Source organism: Marmota flaviventris, chromosome 16 (assembly GCF_047511675.1).
Source record: "Marmota flaviventris isolate mMarFla1 chromosome 16, mMarFla1.hap1, whole genome shotgun sequence".
Lineage (NCBI taxonomy): Eukaryota > Metazoa > Chordata > Mammalia > Rodentia > Sciuridae > Marmota > Marmota flaviventris.
In genome coordinates, this window is record NC_092513.1 from 77,216,276 (window position 1) to 77,238,764 (window position 22,489).

The window sequence follows — 22,489 nt, forward strand, 5'->3', positions numbered from 1 at the left end:
CACCAGAAGATCTCAGAAATGACTTTCTCCCAAACTAACAAGTGAATGTCAACTGCACTGGAGAACTCTTGGAATGTAGCTTTAAATCACCTCCTTAAAGCCCCCTGTTCCTGCTGATAGGCAGAATCACAGCCTTTGGGACAGAAGTCCCTTGTGTTTCTCCTTTGCTAGCAAAGCAATGAAACTTCTTTTTCCTTTTTCTCAAAACCATGTACTCATTATTGGATTGGCACTGGGGACAAGGACCAAGCTTTCAGCAACATAGTCAGAGTTCAAACATGATCCTTGGTCCCTAAGGAACTTTCCTTTGTTTTTGTTTTGGCTCAGAATCTCACCAGCAAAAAGAAGGGGGGGGGGGGGGGTGGACAGAAGGAAGTCCATCCCTCATGTCCCTAGTAGGTGACAAACCACTTTTAAGTCTGCTCAATGGGGATTGGCTGGGGGACACCATCCAGAGCAGATTGTTCCTCTTGCTACATTCTGTGGCATAGTGGCAACTGGGTGGGTAGGACTAGGAGGTGAGACTCACAGGGATGGACAGATCCGTCCAGAGGTCGTCAACCATAACTAACTTACCTTCCTAAGTAATTCACCTGCGATGAATTGCGTCCCCATTTGATTTGTATGTAAGTACGGAGGATGGAGTCCTGACTATGCTGGTTTCTCCTGTGTGTGCCAATAAAATTTTGTTATCTCACTAGTTTTGAAGCTGGGTATTCTTTTACTTGCAATCCAAATCATCCAAAGAGGGGTGAAAGAGGTGAAAAATGACAATCTTGCATTCTAACATTAAAAGGTACAATGTCAATTCTACAGCAAAAGCGTGTGGCATTAAATTTTGGATAGAAGTGGTGAAACCCTCACAGAAGGTCCTGCCGTCTAGGAGGAAGAGAACCCTCCCTTTCCTCAGGCCCCCCAACGCAGATAAAAGGGAAGAGGAAGAAAGCAAATATGGTCTCCAAGGGCAACCGAAGGAAAAAAGGAGAAGCACCTCATGAGGGGCCCTTCCTGGAGTGCTGGCTCACAGGAGAAACGGAAGTGTGAGAGGGCCACAGAGATGTCAGACCTCCACCTCCCAGGACCTCCCCTTGGGGTCACCACATCCTGAAGACTCCCTCTGGGACCTTCAGAAGTGAATGGAGTCATGGCTCATCCTTAGCTTTCCAGGTTTTAGAGTTGGTGGAGATGGACGGTATGGAGATGAGGGTACAGAGAGACCAGCTAGAAGTCAGGACGTGCCTCGTCAGAGTGAGAAGACTCCAAGAACCCACTGTTAATGGGGGCAGTGAAGAGCTCAAAACTGCCCCCACCCCCCGTGGAGTGCCCTCAACCTCTCCCCAGAGGAGGAGAGAATCCTGGATCTTGTGCCCAGTCTCCTGAGGGAGCAGAGAGCCTCAAGTGGTCAATGCAACTCCAGCTAAGCTCATCCCCCCTTCTCCTGCTCAAAGTCTGTAGAAAATGAGGTGTGAACCCTCTACGAGGTGTGAACCCTCAATAGCAACACAGAAAAGGAGAAGGGAACAAGATCCAACAGAACAGAGCCAAACAGGGCAGAGCAAAGGGGAGTCTAGATCTGCCAAGTGCAGAGGAGATACGACCCAGGGAGCAAGCCGTGTATGTGAACTTGACCCAAATTTGCAAGCAAAACACAAACCCAGTCTGAAAGAAATTTTAAGTGCGCATAATTATAATGATTCGGTAAGAATATAAATTCAGTTTTTAAAAGCCTCAGAGATCAACTGAATAAACCAAAGAAAATAATAACTAGTGGGAGAGATGGAGAGAAGTCAGAGGTAAGTAAATAACTTGAGGACCAATAAACCCATCTGCAGGTAAGTTAGAAAGGGCAAGCCACGAAGCAGACCCTGCTGAACAGCTAACTACTGATTAAAAAGGGAAAGAAAGTCACTATAAACACAGAAGTAAAAAGAGATGATAGCAATCCAAGAGAAAATAATAGATATGGATGACAAAAGGTTAATCCACATCCTTGAAGATGAGGACCCAGCAAATGGAAAGGTATTCAAAATAACACACGATGGATGTCCTGAGCCAATAAAGAGCACATTGGGTTAAAAAAAAAACAGAAGATACAGGTTGATCCATGGCCATACATGTCCTTGTCAAATCTCTTAATTGCAGAATAATAAAAGTATCCTTTAGGAATCCAGGAGGAAGAGAAAGAGCTATAGTTTGGATTGGTTTGTCCTCCACAGTTTCATTGCTGGCAGCTTGGTCCCCAGGGTGGTGGCACTGAGGTGGTGGGACCTTGGGAGATGGGGCCTAGGTCAAGGTGGCTACGTCATGGGGGGCTCAGCCTTAGGAAGGGACTAATGTAGTTCCTTTGGAACCCGGTTCATTTCTGTGATAGCAGGATGTTATAACAAGAGCAAGCCTGGTCCAAATCTCTCTGTGGCCTCCTGCCTTACCATGTGATTTCTCATGTACATGTTCCCACCATTGTGATGTTGTTCAGCATGAACCAAAGCAATGGGGCCACCCAATCCTGAACTTCCTGTCTACAAAACTGTGAGCTAAATAAATTTCCTTTCTTTATAAAGTTCCTAACCTTGGGCACTTTGTTATAGCAACAGAAAACAGACTAAGACAGCAAGTCATCCAAAATTAGAGCAAGGGACTGGCTACTCTCAGATTTTTCCCAAAAGCAGCTTTTCCTGCCAAAAGAGAAGGGAGTTAAATTTACCTAATCTTAGGCAAGAGGATAGAGGACCAAGGAACAATGTGGCCACTCTTGATATTATTCCCATGTAGTAATGGTAACAGACTCATACCCTCAGTCTTGGGAGAACTGATAGATTCAATATGTGCCATCACTTGTTGAAACCAATAGAGAAATTAGGAATGGCGGAGTGCTGGTTAAGAAGGCCTGGGTGTGATGTGGAATCCTTTCAAATGCAGAAGTAAGGATAAACAACCAAGGGGTGATGGCTACAAAAAAAATGAAGTCAAATTTAAAACACTTGACAACTTCAAACTTCTATGAGTAACTAAAGTTGGAGGATGCGGGAAACACAGTGTGAGGGAATTAGCTCATGACAGCAGGGTTAACCAACACTGTCCAAAATTAAACCTTACTGTTTAAAAAATGACTAAAACTGCTTATTTTCACTTGTCTCTTGCCTTATTCAGTGATGTCATTCCAGAAATGACACACATTTGTGGTAAAGTTATTTCCATAGAGTCAGTAACTCTTCACTTCTCACACTAGGATTTTTATTCTATTAAATTTAAGTAGAATTGTCATATTTTATATGGACATAAATGTATGATAAAGGCATCCTCTTTGAGAGGAAGCCATGTTCATCACCTCCATTGACTTGTGTGTATATGGAAAGAGAGAATTCTGTCATGGTCACCTGAGGTTCCTGATGGAATTTTCTGTTGTCTTTGTATTGTTCTTCATGTCAGGAATATCCTATTATTATGAGTATTTGCCACTGTGATGAAAATAAAGTCAATCTTTTAAAAATTAAAGACTTTATTTATTTCATTGTATTTATTTTTAGGGAAGCTTTAGCTTCACAGCAAAACTGAGGTCCTGGTAATGTCTGTGTGCAGGCTTATCCTTTAGTTGGCTTGTTACTTGCAGTTTTGGGGATCAAACCCAGGACCTTGAGCATGCTGGGCACGCACTCTACCACTGAGCTACACCCCATGCCCGTGTGGAGATAGAAGTTTTCAGGCCCTTTAGGTAGATACCAAGGAGCATGGAGTGGATCATACCTTAGGAGGGATTGGGTTCCTAGGTGACCACTGCATCTTGCACTCCCCCCAGCAGGGTAAGAGAGGCTTGCATCCTTCCCAACATTTAGTATTATCAGTGTTCTGAATTTTGGCCAATCTCATAGGTGTGTAGTGGGATCTCACTACCATTTTAACTTGCATTTCCCAGTGAAAAATGAGGTGGAATATTGTCTCATGAGCTGCTTTGCCATCTGTACGTCTCTCTCTGGCAAGGTGTCTGGTAAGATCTTGGGCCCATTCTTAATCGGATGATTTGTTTATGGTTGAGTTTTAAAAATTCTTTTGTAGATTCTGAATAATAATCTACCAGATGTGTCTTCTACAAATAATTTCTCCCAGTTTGTGACCTGGCTTCTCATTCTCTTGATGATTTTTAAAACAATGGATTTTGATTCAAAGAAAGGCAAACCGGTCAATGGAACAAGATTAGAGTCCAGAAAGAGGAACAATGTTTGATGACTGCCAAGATTATTCAATGAGAAAGTTGACATTTCATTTCAGTGGAAAAAGGATTGCTTATCAAAACTGGTATCATTGTTCATTTGGGAAAAAACCAGGGGAATTTCACATAACACATTATATACAAGGTTATATAGATCTCAGAGGGAAGCAAGAATATTAAAAGTTAAAAATTAGAAATATTAGAAGAAAGTGTAGGAAATTGGTAAGATTTAGTGCCATATTTTATTTCAAAAAATTTCCAGATTCATTAAAGTATAATTGACATATAAAAATTTCATTTACTGTGTACAGTGAGATGATTGATATATGTATACATTATGAAATGATTATCACAATGAAGCTAATTAGTATCTGTCAGCTCAAAGGGTTCGTGTGTATGTGAGTGTGAGTGTGTGTGTGTGTGTGTGTGTGTGGTGAGGACACTTAACATCTTAGCAATTTTTAAGTGGACATTATTAAAAAGGAGTTTAGAAAATAGATGGGTTTTTGGTGGGCACAGTGGTGCAGCCTGTAATGCCAGTGGCTTGGGAGGCTGAGATAGGAGGATCGAGAGTTCAAAGCCAGCCTGAGCAATTTATGGAGGCTGTAAGCAACCTAGCAAGAACCTGTCTCTAAATAAAATATAAAAAGAGGTGGGGATGTGGCTCAGTGGATGAATGCTCCTGGGTTAAATCCCCAGTACCAAAAAATAAAATAAAAGAAAGAAAGAAAGAAAGAAAGGAAGAAAGAAAGAAAGAAAATAGATGGATTTTAAAATCAAATGCATTTAATTTCAGAAAATCACAAAGATTAGGTAAGTCATAAAACAAAGTAAAAGAGAAAAGTAAAAATGAGGACCATATATACAAGTATGATAAAAAAATTGTTAATACTTTTTACATTTAAAAAATTTCCTTAAAAAAAAAGAGAGAAAAAAAAATTTCCTATAAACCAGGCATGGTAGTGTATGCTTGTAATCCCAGCAGCTCAGAAGACGGAGGCAGGAGGATTGTGAGTTCTAAGCCAGCCTTAGCAATTTAGTGAGGCCCTTTCTTAAAATAAAAAAAAAAAAATTAAAAAGAGCTGGGCATGTGGCTTAGTGGTTAAGTGCCCTGGGTCCAATCCCCGGGGGGGCAGGAGAAGGGCAGTTCTTATAAATGAGTCAGAAATCAATTAACCACCCAGTAGAAAAATGGACACAGGATATTAAAGTAAACACATTATAAGAATAATGCAAATGTCCAAAAACTCAGTCTTCCTAGAGAATAGGAAAATGCAAATAGATGCCAGAGATATCATCAGGCATCCTTCATACCACAAAAATAATCAGTCCTTGGAAAGCATGAAGAAATGAGAGTCTTCACAAGGGAAAGAGCAAATTGTTTAAATATGTTGAAAATTAATAAATTTTTTAAATGTACATAATATTTGGCCCAGACATCCCATATTTAAGATGCTATACTACAAAAATTACAGTATAAGCACATAAGAGTGTATCACAAAGAGTCCAGCATGAAAATATAACACTTCCAAAAAGATAAAAAAGAAAAAAAAATGAGGGTAAAATATCATTGACAAAATAATTGAATAAATTTTTCCATAAATAAATTTTTTTCTAGATTTATAATAAAACTGAATTGTATTTAAAAGTATGTTTGCACTGTATTTGTGATAAAGAATAAATTGACCCCAGGAAAACTCACATTATCATCATATATTATCAGCTTTAAAACACTGGAGACATATAGCAGATGCTACAATCTACAAATGGAAGACAAGAAGTTACAATTAAAGATAAAGAATCAGAATGGTTTGGATCTCTCAATAACACTTGAAGCAAGCAGGCAATAAAATTGTGAAGTAAAAATAATTTAAAGACTAGAATACTATACAACCCAAAGCATCTATCAAACATGAGAGTGGAAACATTTTGGATATGGATGGTCTTAAAAAGATCTAGTTCCATTTTTCAAAAAAAAACTACTGTGTGTGAGAGGAATATGAGACACACAGATTCCAATGCGAAAGAAAGGTAACAGGAAGCAGGAAACAGAAAAAAAAAAATTCTTAAGAAAGTGTAACCATGAATTGATAAAAATTGTACTCCAACTTATAGCTCAAAGTCACATTACTTGTGTGGTCCAAAACACTTAAACTGAGTATTTACCTTAAAATGTCCAAAGACTAGTTGTGCCCTGTGCTTCTAACAGAAGCAAAGGCAAATTCTCTTTCAAAGAAAATACTTTCTTCTTAGGCATCAACGAATCCCCACAAATACTTTTTCAAGACCACAAGTGGCTCCCAGTCAGCTATCACCAAGTACCCAAGGAAAATACTGGGTACCCAGAACCAGTAGAAGCAATGAGTCAATATAAACAGATGAGGAGATTAGACCAGCAGAAACAGAAAACAAATATACCATATATACTATTTTTAAAGAAATGTAAAGCATAATAATCTGCAGGCAAAGGGACAGGAGATTTTAAAGAGTGACTGTGTTGGAGGCCTGAGTCTGGAAATAACTTAGGTGTATTACAGTGAGAGATTGGAAAACAAAATCTACAAAGGGGAGAAGAAAGGGTGGAAGAAATGGAAGGATGTGTAGGAAGATTGTTTTCTAGCTATTTGGGAGATGACTTTGATTTTTTTTTTTTTTTCTAAAGCCACTGCAAGCATAGTAATCAACACGGAAGATGTCTCCACGTGGGGAAAGACTACAGCACTGCTGACGGGGCGCTTGCAGATGGGTCTAGAACTTCACCTCACCTCCACCAGGTGAAGCCCTAAAGAAGCCCGTGGTCTTCACACGCAGATCCAAGGCAGGACTCCTAGAGCCCGTGTCCAGCAACACTACCAGCTCTGAAAACCTCCTGTGGACTTTCTACAGCCTCCATTTAGAGAACAACCGAGATTTTTGCTGTCTTGTCCAAGCAACATTCAGTCTAATGATTTACAGATACAGACATAATAAAATCCTCCATGTAGGTTTAAAAAAAATGAAGGGAAGAGCCATTCCAACAAGATTTGAAGTGGCAAAGACTAAGTAAGGGCCCCAACTGAAGGTCAACACTCCGCATCCCTTTATTTCTCTCCATAGTGATTATAATCTGGCATACTGTGTATTTTATTTGGATTATTGTGTTTGGGCTCAGGGTACAGATTTTTCAAAAACAGGAATTGGCAAACAAGTGTTATCAAGAAGATCTGGACACTGTTTCATGGGAACATTTAATGTCCTGTCAAAACGCACATAATGCACAGAGATTCTCCAAAAAGAGTACAGTTATTTGGGAGTAGCAGATTTTGCAATGGGAATACATGAGCCATGGGAAGCTATAAGCATATTCAAGGAGGTTTAGAAAAAAGGTGGAGATTCAAAGGCAAGATGAAGAGAATTGTTTTTATTAGTACATTAGGATTATGCATGATAGTGGGATTCATTGTGATGTTCATGCATGCACATAACATTTGCTCGATTTCACTTTCTAGTCCCAGCCCTCTCTGTCCCTTCCCCCCAGAGCCTCTTCCTCAATTCTTCTGGTCTCCCATCTGTTTCCATGGGATCCCTTTTCAAAAATATTTTTCTCTCTAGCTTTCATATATGAGAGAGGACACTCATTCAACTCTTGACTTTCTGGGTCTGGCTTATTTCATTCAAAGGTTCCATTCATTTTTCTGCAAATGACATAATTTCATTCTTCTTTAAGACTGAATTAAACCCCATTGTGTATACATATCACATTTTCCTTACCCATGAAATAGGGTAATTTTATAAATTATTTTGATCCTGGCTGTAAGGATCGCTGACAAGAGTGGCATCTACCCCAGGTTGAACAGGCAGCTGCTGGACAGATACCCTCAAGCAGAGCGTTAAGGTAGGAGGTTGTGGTGGTCTTTGTGCAAGATGGTGGTTCTGGAAGGTTCTTGTGACAGTTCTTGTTGAGGTCACAGGTGGGTGACATTCCCTCCTTCACCACCCTCTGGGCTTTATCATGTATTTAGGTTAAGGTTTGACAAAAGAGTCACAGCTTAACAATAAAAAGGATGGGTGGGAAGGGAAGACAGGTTTTAACATTTTAAGGATCTTAAAAAAGAATCACCCTTAATGTAATTAGATGCAGACCCCGGGACTAGTTGTGGATGGAAGGAAGTGGATTCAATGGAAAGAACTTTGAGATCATTAAAGCCCTCAGAAAAACAGCCCTTTGGGCAGGCGGGACCCACCCACTAGATGTTCCCATAAAGGGAGCTCTTTGGGCTCTGCGGGTCTCTGGGCCACAGCGTGAGCAGGTACCTTGGCCTGTGGACTGCAAACACACCAGACAATGAACAAGAAAGATTCTCTTTCCAAGTGAAGGCATGGTTAAAACTAGGAGAAAAAAATTAAAGGAAAAAGGAGGGGGAGGGGGAGGAGGGGGAGGAGGGGGAGGAGGGGGAGGAGGAGGGGGAGGAGGGGGAGGGGGAGGAGGAGGGGGAGGAGGGGGAGGAGGAGGGGGAGGAGGGGGAGGGGGAGGAGGAGGGGGAGGAGGAGGGGGAGGAGGGGGAGGAGGGGGAGGAGGAGGGGGAGGAGGGGGAGGGGGAGGAGGGGGGGGAGGGGAGGAGGGGGAGGAGGGGGAGGGGGGGAGGGGAGGAGGGGGAGGAGGGGGAGGGGGAGGAGGGGGAGGGGGAGGGGGAGGAGGAGGAGGAGGAGGAGGAAGAGGAAGAAAAAAAAGAAAAAGGGATCCTGAGCGTCTCCAGGGCCTCAGCAGTCGCAGATGTCAGCCAGGTGGTGGGGAGGACCTGGGCGGCTAAGGGCCCAGCTGCGGTTCATGTTGTTAGCTGTCCCATTCTCTTTACATGGGACGGCTCCTAGCCTGGCTTGTTGAGCTGGGAGGAGGGAAGGGGAAGGCGGAGCGCCCCGTCCAGGCTTCTCCCCCGCTGCAGCCCGCAGGGCCACCGGCCCTCGCGCTGGGGTGCACAGGTGCTGTCAACCAGGCGGGCCAGGGAGCGCCTGGGCGGCGGCCTGGAGGAAGTGCGGGCCGCCTGCCCTTGCGCGTTAAGGAAGTTGCCCAAAATGAGGAAGCGCAGCGAGCCGGGTGGCTGAGGCGACACTGGCTACCGAAGAGCAAGGAGGAGCGGGAGGCCGGCGCGGCGTGCCAGCTGTCCCCGAGGACGCGCCCGCTCCAGCCCCGCGCCACCGACGCGCCCGCGGCCGCCCTGGCCGCCTCACCTGGCGCAGGTAGGTGTGCCGCTGTGGCTCCTTGGCCGCCGCCCGGGGCGCTCCCGAGGCGCCTGTGGTCAGGAAGGCGGCGAGGGGGGGCACAGCGGGGGTGTTTGTCATTTGCCGTCTTCCTGCGCGCCTGGGCACACGGGCGCAGGTGGCCGCCCGGCTCTTGGCCTTTTAAATGAGGACACGAATGTCCTAACCGTTAAATAAGAAGAGGTAGGTCCTGCCAGCTTCTCCCCACAAACGGAGCTGGGGGTCCAGCCCTGCGCGGGAGGAGCGGGGGCCGGGCCGGGGCGCAGGGGGCGCGCGGGGGTCCCGCTGTGCGGAAGGTGACCTCGGGACCGCCGCCCGCGCTGGCCTCCAGCCTGGGCGCACGGTGCGGAAGCCGGCGAGGTCCTGGGAAGCGCGAGGCCGGGGACAGGCACAGCCCCAGAAGCTCCATCTCTGAAATAGAGCATTTTCCCTTGGGCCGCTTAGGCGGATCCATTAGAAAAGGATTAAAATGTTAAAAATATTTATCAAAGTCGATTAATCAATGCGGAGTTGCGCGGATGGCTTCTGAGGCTTTGCAGACGCGTGTCTTTGCTATAGAAAGAGCAGTTGCGTTGGGAAAAGAAACTTTCAGAACCCCTGCTAACATGGATCAGGGTGGCTCGGTCCAGGTGGGCCCCAGTTCACTGTCAGCGAACTCAGCCCATGAACGACTCAGAGTCAGAAAAGTTTTAAGTGGGAAAATGTAAATTTGAGTTAAATATTTGAGGAAGGGGGCAATATGGCTTCCAAGTCACTCACCCAAGGACTGTACAAATGTAGTCGCTGCTGCTGTTTGAATGTTCGAGAAACTAGGAAGACAGTTATTAGAAAAATTAGAGTTTGCAAGTTTTTTTTTTTTTTTTTTTAAAGTGAGAAGCTATTGAAGATTATTTTCTGAGTTCTCTCTGACTGATGAAAGATTGGGTTGAACTCAAGTAAAACGATCGACTGGAAGAATTTTTTTTTTTTTTCTTTTTCTCTTCTTTTTCAACCTTCAAAGAATTCCAGGATGTAATAAAAAGATTTGGAAATGTGCCATGTCAGAGTACTCATTTGGGGAAAAAAAAAAACAAAAAACATTAATCATGTAATGTCTGAGAATTCCTGGAGTAAATGGGATTGGTTCTGTCATCTGGTTTCTTTGTTTTAAATTAAGAACAAATTCATGGGCTGGGGTTTGGCTCAGTGGTGGAGCGATTGCCTAGCTTGTATGAGGCACTGGGTATGATCCTCAGCAGTGCATATAAATAAATAAAGCATTAAAAAAAAAAAAGAACAAATTCATTGCCTTTACACAGGCAACTGTTTAATTAAACACTAAATACATGGATGGTTTCCTGCAAAGGAAGTCAAAACAGGGGATGGGTATATTTATATTTGAACTAAAAGAAAAAGGTTTAAAGTGAACAAACCTTACCAATTCAAGTTATGTGTCGTTATTTTGTTCTATCTAAACCATACGTTTGTCTTAGTGTATTTAGAGAAATTTTGCAGTAAAACAAATTGTGTTATCCTCTGTATTTGAAATGCTTATAGACATTGGGTTTTATAAAAAGTCTTCATAATTAGAATATTTTTTAAAGTTTTAAGTTAGGATAAAAATGGGGAATATACTTTAGATCTTTACCTTTCCCGAGGGAGAAAATTGGTAGGCCGATTATTTTATTACTAGGTCTGCGTTTCAGAGATGATTCTCATTGGTCTTCCTTGGGCTGGTGTTTAATATTCTGAACGCAGGTCCAATCACTCTGTTTTTTAAACCAAAGACATCTTGTAGAACTTCACTCATGCACCATGTTATTTGTTCATAGTCCTCCAAACCCTTTGTGCCAAGATATGCTTCAGAATTCAGCCTTTTGCAGAATTTGGAATTTTAAATTTAGAGTCTCAATTTCAGAATTTAGAAAGGTGGATATATGTGCATACCAACACCCTGGGTTCCATACAGCTCCAATACACTCCAATAGCACCCTGCCGTCCCTCACGTGAATCCTTGAGCACTTTCCTGGTTAACAGTATACATAGTCTAAGTGGAATAAATAAAGACTATAAATAGCTGAGTGTCAGTTTGGGGCAGGTGTTGTCACTATTGAAGTTCCCCAAAACTTACCAAAAAAAAAAAAAAAAAAAAAAAACCAGAAAACCAAAAGCCTTCCTTTTCAGAACTGAGTCTGTATTCAACTTCTTTGAACCACTGTCTGTTTTGAAAGCAAAGGACCTTGGCATTGTCCAGTAACTCACTCTTTCCAGTAACTGGGCGGGCAGTTCCCATCTTGTTCACCGAGTCTGAAATAGCAGCTAGCATTGAAGTTCCAATCAAATCAATCAAAATACGGATCCTTCCGTACAGTGGGTGTTTTCATCTTTTAGCGATCTGGTTTCATACAGCAGGGTTTGTGAAGGTCTTAGGATTTGAGAGCAAGCAGATGATAGTTACTCAGAGAACAGGTTATCAGGACCCTGTACAGCTGCGGTGCGTCCTTGGAAGAAGCACGGTTTCCTGTTCACTCTGCAGATGGCTCTATCTACCCCTGCTATCTCTACCTGAGGAATGGCAGGGCAGTCTGTATCCGATATAATTTCTGCTTTCTCACCTTTCTTCAACCGCTCCCTCCCAACCCACTTCTCCTATCCCCATTTTCCATGTTTTAACACTTTCCTGCCTTTCTGTATTGAGTTAGCTGTAACTGGGTGAAGGGAAAAAAAATTAGGAATTTAGGCCTTTGGGATTTTTTTTTTTTTTTTAATATCTATACACTTAGCTTTTTTTTTTTTTTTTCTTTCTTAAGCAGTTGAAATAAAAAGGCAGAGTCCTAATGAGATTATCATCAAATTGCTCAAATTATGTCTTCTCACCTTAATCTTTGGATTTGAACAGGTCGGATTTGAATACTAGGAGATGGGGATTTTACTACTGAAAGATTTGGAAAAGATTAAAATAATAATTAGGCTAATTGAATTTTAGGAAAGTGCATAATTTTGATATTTTGTTATCAGGAAATTTTTCTATTTGCTTATAACTGACAAAAGTTAGCTTGTATCCATTTGATCTTTCTTTTTTTTTTTTTTAACTTTAAGAATCAAGTTTGTAACTTTTACCCTGTATCTCTTGAAAGGTCCTTGAGTTGGAATGTTAAATACAATCAAATTTATCCAAAGTCCAAAACTACCCAGAGAGAGAATATTTCAGTTATATTACAGTGGGTTTAACAAATCAAAAGTGGTGCTCTCGTTCTTCTTTTATTTCTTGGAAATCACGTCTTTATTTCTGGAGGTTGGCCAAAGCGATGGTGGAGGGAAAGGTGGAGACAATTAGGAATCTTGGTGATGGCACTATTCCTCACCTTACCCGGTAGGTGCTTGAGCCTTTCTGATGGATATTCTCTGGGGGAAGAAGGAAGGTGCTTCCCCCTGTTGCTGCTCCTGAATCCTGAGGCTGGGAGGCTGCGATCCCCACAGCTGTCCTCCAGGGCTGGGCAGGGAACACAGGGTGGGGACACAGTGGGGCCTTCCAGCCTGGTGTGCCCAGAGATGCTGTGACCCCTGTGAAGACCAAGCAGGCCAGGAGCAGGTCTGCAGGAAGGGGTCAGACTAGGGTGCAGGTGACTGAGGCCCTAACCCTAGGTACTGTCAATGGGGACATAGATGGCCCAGGGCAGAGATGTACAGAAATCGGCAGTTTAAAGAGAGATTGACTTATTTGTGCTCTGCCTAACTATAAAATCATTGAATGTGCATGTGACTGACTCTTGCCTCCCTCCATCTGTTTGGCTTCACTGATAAATCCTCGTTCTATCTCCACCAATATGAAACTTTATTGCATCTATCAGTTCCCATTGAGTTGACATGGACATGTTGGATGTGCCCTGGGCTAATTTACCTTTTTTTATTTAATTTAAATTTATAATAACTTCCTCTTTTATTCTTTCTATCCATGAGCTCGGCTCCCCAAAAGCAAGCTTCTCAATTTTTTGAACTATTTCTTTTAGAATTCTCCTGATTTCCTTAAACTCGGTGTATTTGTTATTTTTATCATTGTTATTTTTTTTAATGTATCAAGTGCCAACAGTGTGCTGACTTCCTAGTCTGAGAATTGAGGAGTCGGTGGTCCTAGATCACCTGTTACCTTCTGCCCTCTTCCCATACCATCCCAGGGTAAGTATTGTATTATTTGAGGTTTAAAAGCTTTTGGGTGTTTGCTTTATTATGCCTCTAGTAGTGCAGCCTGCACACAGATAACGGCACCATCCACTCAGCACGCCAGGCCAGAAGCCACCGTCTTCCCACACCTGGGTTCCCTGCTGCAGCCATGAGGGGTAGCAGCTTCTGCACCTTCAACAACCAGGTGTATGTGGTGCTTAGGATATGGCCTGAGTGTGTCCCACAAAGCTTCCTGTGCTAGAGGCTTCCCCCAGTGGCAGTGTTGAGAGGTGGGGAAATAGTGAGCAGTAGGTGGTTAGGTATTTGGGGTCACTACCCTCAGAAGGGATTAATGTAGCTCTTATGGAACCCCCATTAGTTCCCCAGAGAGTGGGTGGTTGTAAAAAAGCAAGTCTGGCCCCTGAAGCTTTCCGACTTTCTGTCTTATCGTGTGATCCCTTCTTCTTCCATGGGTTCCCTCCATGATGCTATCCGTCATGTTGTGATGTAGCCATTAGGGCCCTTACCAGGAGCCAAACAGATGGAGCCACCTTATCTTGTATTTTCAGCCCCAGAGCATAAGCTAAGCTAGTTTCTTTTTTTTTTCATCAAATACCCAGATTCAAGTATTTTATCATAGCGACAGTAAACAGACGGATACAGCATACAGTATAATTACATTTACTTTCTTATACCCGTTTTTGTTTTTTTCTGCAGCAAAACTTTGTTCTGTTTGGGGGTTTTCTTAGTTTGCACTGTTCCTATGATAATTTTCTTCTCAATTCTCTGAGAATAAAAGTTGATATCCCTCTTGACAGAGGTTTCTATAATCAAATAAACCAAGTAATCTCTCAGTTTTTTCTGGGAAATTCTTCTGCTCTATTCCGACAGTGGCTCTCTGTATTGCTGTACATGTACTCACAACTGAAGAGTACCTTGGGGAGTTTGTTGACTGCATGTATTTTCTGACAGTTGTTTATTGCACTCTTTATTTTGCCTTTTGGAGTATTCAAATGCATCTTAAAAACTTCCATTTACATTTTACCTCTTATAAATCCATTCCCATAATTGTCGAACACATTTCCCTCATCTTTGTGTTTCTGCATTTGTTTGTTCACCTATTTATTTTTCATTGCATGGAGTTTTTGTGATCTCTGCTGTCAGGATATATTTTGAATTATGATTTATGAAAAAATTTTTTTACTTCTCACGGAGCAGTGAAACATCTATATTTTAAATCAGTATCCTTCTCACCACTGTATTTGTTCCTGCCCCAATGTTTTATTGTATGAATGGGGAGAATATGTATTTTTTCTGGAGAGACCATGAGCCTTTAGCCAGAGACTTGGTCTTTGCCTCGATTTCCCTGCTTCCTAATGTGGATGCTGTGTAGTGTGAGCAGTCTCTGCTCACGTGTGAGCAACACTGGGTGGAGTGGAGTTGAGCAAGCCGGGAGCCGTGTGGTGAGCTCCTTGAGGGCCTTCATGCAGGTGATGTGCATAGAGAGTCTCCAGGAGGACTTATCCAGAGACCAAGCAGTGCACCTGCCCTTAGGCATCTTGGGGGCCTGGGGCTTCTGCAGCCACTTCTGGAAACACAGAGTGACCTCTTGCTGCTCCTTCACAAGTCTTTTGGATTTGCTTGGGCAGAGGCAGAATGCTGAGGCCATTTTTGCCTTAAGTGCTAAGAATGCTTGAGATCATTGACTAACATCATGTCTCAAACTCACATTTATTGAAGACTTTTGTAGATGGTGGTTGAGAGTTGGGAGTCAACGTCGCATTGTGTTCAGATCCCCCATTCTAGATTTTTAAGCTACTCTTGAATGGAACGATCCCAGAGGGGGCTTTTGTTCTGACACCAGAGGCAGTGCCTGGTCCCTGGCTGTGGTCAGGACTGACCGACCTGTTGCAGCCCTACTGGGGGAGGCAGGGAATTTGGGGATCTGCCCCTGCAGTCTTGGATGGAGGCTAATAACTGTATTCCCAGAGAGGTTTCAGAGGAACAGCCACAACTTTGAAAGTGAGTTTCTTTGATCTCCAAGAGGGGAGAACTCTCTGACATTTCTCGTTCTGGAAAGTTTTCAACTACACATTGGTACATGTGGAAAGGGAAGAATTCAAATGCAAAGGGCAACAGGGGCCACCCTGACCTCTGGCCTCCAGTCCCACGGTGGGAAAGCAGTTTGGTACATGTCTTCCCAAGCTTTGCCTGTGTGTTCATGTATCCATTAGTGGATACATATATTGATTGGCAACAGCTCCCATGTTAGGTGTGTTCATAATACCTTCACTGCTCTCTGACTGACAGCTCCATACCTGGGATTATTTTAATCTATTCCACCAAGTAAAAAACAGGTAGCTTATTGATAGGCATTCAGATTCTCTGTCCTAATTTTTGATGTTTTAAGTCATGCACGTTTTCTTTTCTTTCTTTTCTTCTGCTTTGCTCTCCGCAGGCTCCATCTGGGTCATCTTTATCCCAAGAGAGCTGTTTGTCCTGTCCTTCATTCAGGCCACGGTTGGAGTTTTTTTACTTTAGCAAGTGGGCGGCTCCTTTCCAAGGGATGCAGTTAAGACTTTGTTTTTATTAAATGACACGGGACGTGCACGTGGTTTTGGTCACGCGTTGCGGTGCAGACGTTCTCTGCTGCCCATGAGCTCCATCTTCCCGTCCATCTGTCTGCCCATTGGGTGTCTCTCCCTGGTGGCCCAGCTTTCCTGGCCTGACCTGTTAGGATTTCCACGTTGCACACTGGTCTTTCTGTTTTTCAAGGTGCCCTGGGTATTTTGAGGCTGCAGGTGTGATAGTACCATCTTGCATCCTGTCCCCCCTGAGACAGAAACAGGATAAAACATGGACACACACGGGGCAGCGTGAGCCTGTCTAAGCCACCTGAACTTAACATCCTTCCCTTTAGAGGAGCTTGTGTTCCTGTTCAGGAGCCGGGGAGCTGGGGACGGCCTGGCTGCCTGAGGGCACTTCTGCCCCCATGCCCTCTTCTGCTCCCCTGCTCTGTCCCCCCAGGCCTCTGCCTCTTCCAAGGTCCCCCCCCCCCCGCTGCCTGCTCTTGGGGTAGAGGTCTCCCTGTGCAGCAGCCTGTCTTCTTCATGTGTGTCCCCCGCACTGACGGCCTGCGTCCTCAGCACCCCAGCACACTGATGGCTGTATTTTCTGCTAAGTGCTCCGAGTGGCATTTCTTTCCTCTCTCTCTGCATTTACAGCGGCTGCCTGGGCTTGCGGCGGAAGTCCACCACTTCCTTTCCTTAGTGACTCTGGTCAGCTGATGGCCGTGGCTGTTGGGAGGGCAGGCCCAGAGAGCAGGAAAGAGAAGAGACTTGCTAGAGCAGGGGAGGGTGTGTCCCAGGCCTCGGTGTTGGGTTCCCCAAGACGCTGATGGCTTCTGTGGTCTTCACCCGGCGCCCTTTGCTCCTGTAGCTCACTCAGGAAGTCTAAGAAGAAAGTCCCCCGTGACGGCCATATTGCTAATCAGGACAGCGCAAGTCCAAAATTTCTAGACGCTCAACTAAAGATGCAGAGGCTGTGGGAGCTGACAGGGACCATCTAATTTGACCTGCTTAGAGGGAATGAAGTCCACAAAGGTAAAAGAATTTGTTTACCCACTAAGCGATGTTGCTGGGATGCCGACCTCACACCCGGAGTTCTTAGAAACTGGGTCTCACTGAGATGTTGAACGCCTCGCTTTTGCTGAGGCTGGCTTTGAACTCACAATCCTCCCGCCTCAGCCTCCGGAGCTGTTGGGATTATAACCACTGCGCCGGCTAACTAAAGGAATCTTGAGAGAGCAGAGGGATAACCTGAGCTTGGCATAAGATCTGTTGGCTTTGCTCTTCGCCCACTAGTGACAGAAAACTTGCTGTGATCCCTCTAGCTTTGTGTTGAGCAATTAAGCAAATTTCATAAGAAATTGATCAAAACCTCTGGCCCCGTGACTGGCAAATATGAGCACATTGGATACATTTGCATAGCTGTCTCCCTTCCACAGAGACTGAGTTCACTTCCAAACCCCCAGCAGAGCCAACTGGAGTCCTGTGGGAAGCTCTTAGAAAGCTACACTGTGCAGTCACCAGCTCTGTCACTTTCCAGCACACCTTCGTGTCCGCTGTGGTTTGGATATGGCTTGGGTGCCCCCCCAGGTCCCTGTGATTATAGGTTCCAGTCTGAGCGTGGTGGTTTGGGGAGGTGCTATGGAATCTTTAAGAAATGGAAACTGGTAGGAGGTGCTGGGGGTCACTGGGACCCTATTCTTACTTATGACGTTTTTCACGTGAGTTCTCACAAGAGGCTTGTTGCAAAGGGGGGGGGGGGTGATCCTGGATCCTCCCTCTCTCTGCTTCCTGGCTCAAGATGGGACTGCTTTCTCCAGTGAACTCTGGCCATTGGTCCTCTCCGGAACCAAGCTGATTCAGGCACCGTGACCTTGAATCTCCAAAACTGAGCCAAGGAAACCTTTTTTTTTTTTTTTTAAATCCCTCAGTAGGCTGTGTCAGGTGTTTTGGTATAGTGATGCAAAGCTGACTAATGTAGTATCTGTGGCCTTCCCTCTCTGGGGCAGAATTGGTGCTACCTGACTTCATCACTACCTTTTGGGCTGGGAAGGAGAAGAACTAGGTCTTCTGCAGCATTGGAATAAAATGGGAGGAAAAAGGAAATTTGAGACTCATTTCCATTTAGTTATGGAAACTTTTGTGATGCAGGTGGGTTTTTGATGACCCAGGCAAGAAAGGACATCTTGGTTCTTGGGGAGAAGGACACCTTCTAGAAGGGAAGCAGAAGGTGAATATTTGTGAAGGACAGTCTCCCTGAAGGAACACCATTTTCTGCAAAAACATATATGCAAGAAATTCTTTCTAGTTTATTTCTTTTAAGTAAACTCTGGAAATGGTCAGTACCCATTCATAGAGGAATGGCGTATTAGTTTGCTCAGGGCCGCTGTAACAAAGCGCCCCATGCTGGCTGGATTATACAGCAGCAGGTGTTGGTCTCAGTGTTCTGGAGGTCAAGAAGTTCAAGATCCAGGTGTTGGCAGGGTGGTTCCTTCTGAGAAGTATGAGGAAGAATCTGTTCCAGGTCTCTCTTGCCTGGCTTATAAATGGCTATTTTCATCTTCACAGGCCATTTTCTCCCAGGTGTGTCTCTCTCTGGCCAAGTTCACCTTTTGCATAAGGACACTATTCATGTTGGATTTGGGCTCTCCCTAGGGACCTCATCCTAATTTAATCACCTCTATGGAGACCCCATCTCCACGTAAAAATCCAATATGAAATTCTGGGGGTTAGGGTTTCAACATTTGAATTTAAGGAACATGGGGGTGGACACAGTTCAGTCCATCAGTCTGGCCTTTTCTCTTAGTGTCTCTCCTGTGGTGCCACCAAGGGCCCCAGAGCAGCCTCTCTCTAGCCACCTGAATAGGCTTGATGCACGGAAGGTCAGACCAAACACGACTCGGCAAGCTGGAGTGCTTGGTGTACAGTGGTTCCTGTGTGCAGATTGGCAAAAGCTTTTTTAAAAAAGAAAATAAGACAGGGCAGAAGGATGACAGATGGTAGATGGGAGAGCACAACAGCAAAAGTCGAAACTGTCACAGAGAGAAGAATAATAGACTCGAATTGCATGCAGAGATCAGTACAGAGCAGGGAATCAATCATTCCACATCTGTCAGGGAGGGAGGTCAGGCTTATGAATAAATGATACAAGGAAAGCTGGCTAATCATTTGTAAAATGAAACTTTGCTCTTTAGACTACGATACATTCTAAACTGAATTTTACGGAACCAATCTAGATGTCCATAAACAGATGATTAGATAAAGAAATTGTGGTACATATATTCACGGTGGAATATTACTCAGCCATAAAGAAGAATGACTTTATGACATTTTCCAGTAAATGGATGGATCAGGAGACTACCATGCTAAGAGGAATGAGCCAGTCCCCCCAAAACAAAGGTCAAACGTTTTCACTGATATTTGAAAGCTAACCCACAATAAAAGGGGGCGGGGAGAAGAGAAGTTCCATAGATTAGACAAAAGGGAAGGAAAAGAAGGGAGAGGAGATAGGAATAGGAAAGACAGTAGAAAAACATCTAACCTAACTTTCCTAATGAACACATATGAAAATACCTATGTGAACCCCACCATCATGCCCACCCATAAGAATGGGGTCCTAATTAGAATAAGGCGCACAATTCACGATAGCAAGACTGTGGAACCAACCTAGATGCCCTTCAATAGATGAATGGATTAAAAAAATGTGGCATTTATACACAATGGAGTATTACTCTGCATTAAAAAATGACAAAATCATAGAATTTACAGGGAAATGGATGGCATTAGAGCAGATTATGCTAAGTGAAGCTAGCCAATCCCTAAAAAACAAATGCCAAATGTCTTCTTTGATATAAGGAGAGTAACTAAGAACAGAGTAGGGTCGAAGAGCATGAGAAGAAGATTAACATTAAACAGGGATGAGAGGTGGGAGGGAAAGGGAGAGAGAAGGGAAATTGCATGGAAATGGAAGGAGACCCTCAGGGTTATACAAAAGTACATATGGGAGGTAGTGAGGGGAAAGGGAAAAATAATACAAGGGGGACAAATGAATGACAGTAGAGGGGGTAGAGAGAGAAGAGGGGAGGGGAGGGGAGGGGGGATAGTGGAGGATGGGAAAGGCAGCGGAACACAACAGACACTAGTATGGCAATATGTAAATCAATGGATGTGTAACTGATGTGATTCTGCAATCTGTGTATGGGGTAAAAATGGGAGTTCATAACCCACTTGAATCAAAGTGTGAAATATGATATGTCAAGAACTATGTAATGTTTTGAACAACCAACAATAAAAATTAAAAAAAAAAGAATAAGGTATATCTATGCTTACATAATTTTATCAAAATGGATTCTACTGTCATATATAACTAAAGAACCAATAAAATAAAATTTAAAAAATAAGCTTATCTAAATGAAATCATAAAACTACTAAAACTTAGGTGAACAGTTTAATGATATTGTGGAGTAAAGAGGCCGTTCTACATATGATAGACATAGGAATTCACAATAGATAGACTTATAAGATGTGAGTGTGTGACTTCTTAAAAGAAAACCCTTATGCAAATGAAAAAAAGTCAGTGAGAAAAAAACCTGTAAGATACATTTATTTTCAGTGCTTATAATAGAGCACCAATAGCTTTAATATGTAATAAGTTCTTTTGAATCAATAGGACAACATAAGGGAGAACCGGCAGGGCCATTTGGTAATGGCTTTGGATGAAACACGCAAGTACTTTGACTCAACAATTTCACCTTTAGGAACTTATTGCACATACATATTAACAAAAGTGGGGAAATTTTTATGTATGCATACCGTAATGCATTGCAACATTTACTTTTGTAATAGCAAAAAAAAAAAAAAACAGGAAAAAGAATAGATATCAGGAGGGGACCTGGTTAAATACATTATAGCCTGTCCATGCATTCTGATCCTCTGCAGTCTTTTTACAAATATAGATATTAATTCTTATCTTGACACCAAATTATAATGATATCAAAACTATATTAGTGAAAAAGCAGGTTGTCACATGTCACTTTATATTTTTCAAAACTCATGCGGGCACATAATGATGCAATTGACATTGGATTTTCATTTACTACATAACAGTGCATATCCAACTATGCAAATATGGGAGTGTGTGTGTGTGTGTGTGTGTGTGTGTGTGAGTGAGTACCTAGAGCAATCTGGAAACATGAGTACCTAAGAGAGAGCAGCATTCATCTGAGGAGTAGACTTGGTCTGGAGAAAAAAAGTGAAATATGCATTTCTACTCTGTGTATTTGCAAAGAATGTGAGTGTGTGTCTTTTTCAAGTTAGAAAAAAAAGTAAAATAAAATAGGGTTTGCTTGGGGGTGGGGGATGAATAATATGAGAGAGAAGAAAGAAAACTTATTTAGAAACTCCCATCATGACTGTTGGGGCGATTCTGCCTTGTAGTGAGGAGTGAGCTCAGGTGGCAGCCCTGATTCTCAAACATGTGTGCGCACCATGACCCTAGGAGCCTGTCTCAATCCTGATGCAGAGGCCCTCCACCAAGAATGCTGGGGTGGCCCAGGGTACAGCCTCCCAGCCCATCCCATGATAGAACTAGTTAGTAGGATTTCATAGCACACAAGCTCATCTTTGAAGACTGAGGAGGTTCTCACCAGACTGGAATCAACTGGGATGCGGTGTATATGGCGATGGTGTGTGCCTTTGATCGTGGGGCAGACCGAAGTAGTCTCTCCCTATTTAATGCATGTGTGTGTGAGAGAGACAGAGATACAGAGAAAGAGAGAACTCATGCACTGTTGTGGAGATCTCACTGCACGGGAACTTGCGTTGATAAAAAGTCTGTCAGTCTGCAGAATTTGGAGAGGAAGGCGTTCGAGAGTTATCAGTGTCCTCCCAGCAAGTGAATAGCACACCTGGAGGAGGGGATGCACATCAAGTAACTCCCAGAGAAGGAATGTGTGCACCCCACCTCCATGCCATTGTCTGCACAGGATGATCGGAATTGCCTCCAACCTCGGGATTTACGTAACCCACCGCACTTTGTCACTGTCAGACCGTGTGTCCTGTGCCTGCTAACGTGAACTGTTTTTTTTTTTCTCCCCATGAGAGGGATACAAACAGCCTCACTGCTGGTTGAGAATCTGGGCTATGTTTGGTCTCTTGGTGGCTGTGGCTTGGCATCTGGGCCTTGCAGGCTGCCGTAGATGTAACCTGAAGGCTGCTCTTGTGTGGCCCATCTGAACTGTGCTGTCACCTCCCAGCCATGACCGCCTCCATCCACACTGTGACACACTCACCCAGGACAGGCCCAGAGCTCATGCCATGCACGTTGTAAGGGAATCCC

The 22,489-nt window shown here is 43.6% G+C and overlaps 1 protein-coding gene across 3 annotated transcripts in view; it reads left to right on the forward strand.

The window, feature by feature from the left end:
* Positions 1-8,981: 8,981 nt before the first annotated feature.
* The window catches only part of Syk (spleen associated tyrosine kinase), an 89,389-nt gene continuing 75,881 nt past the window's right edge, over positions 8,982-22,489 (forward strand). For 2 of the 3 annotated variants that reach the window (XM_027955415.2, XM_027955416.2), the window contains exon 1: positions 8,982-9,424. The gene's annotated coding sequence lies outside the window, so the exon portion shown is untranslated. The remainder of the gene's footprint in view (positions 9,425-22,489) is intronic. The other variant, XM_027955414.2, reaches the window with a different exon arrangement.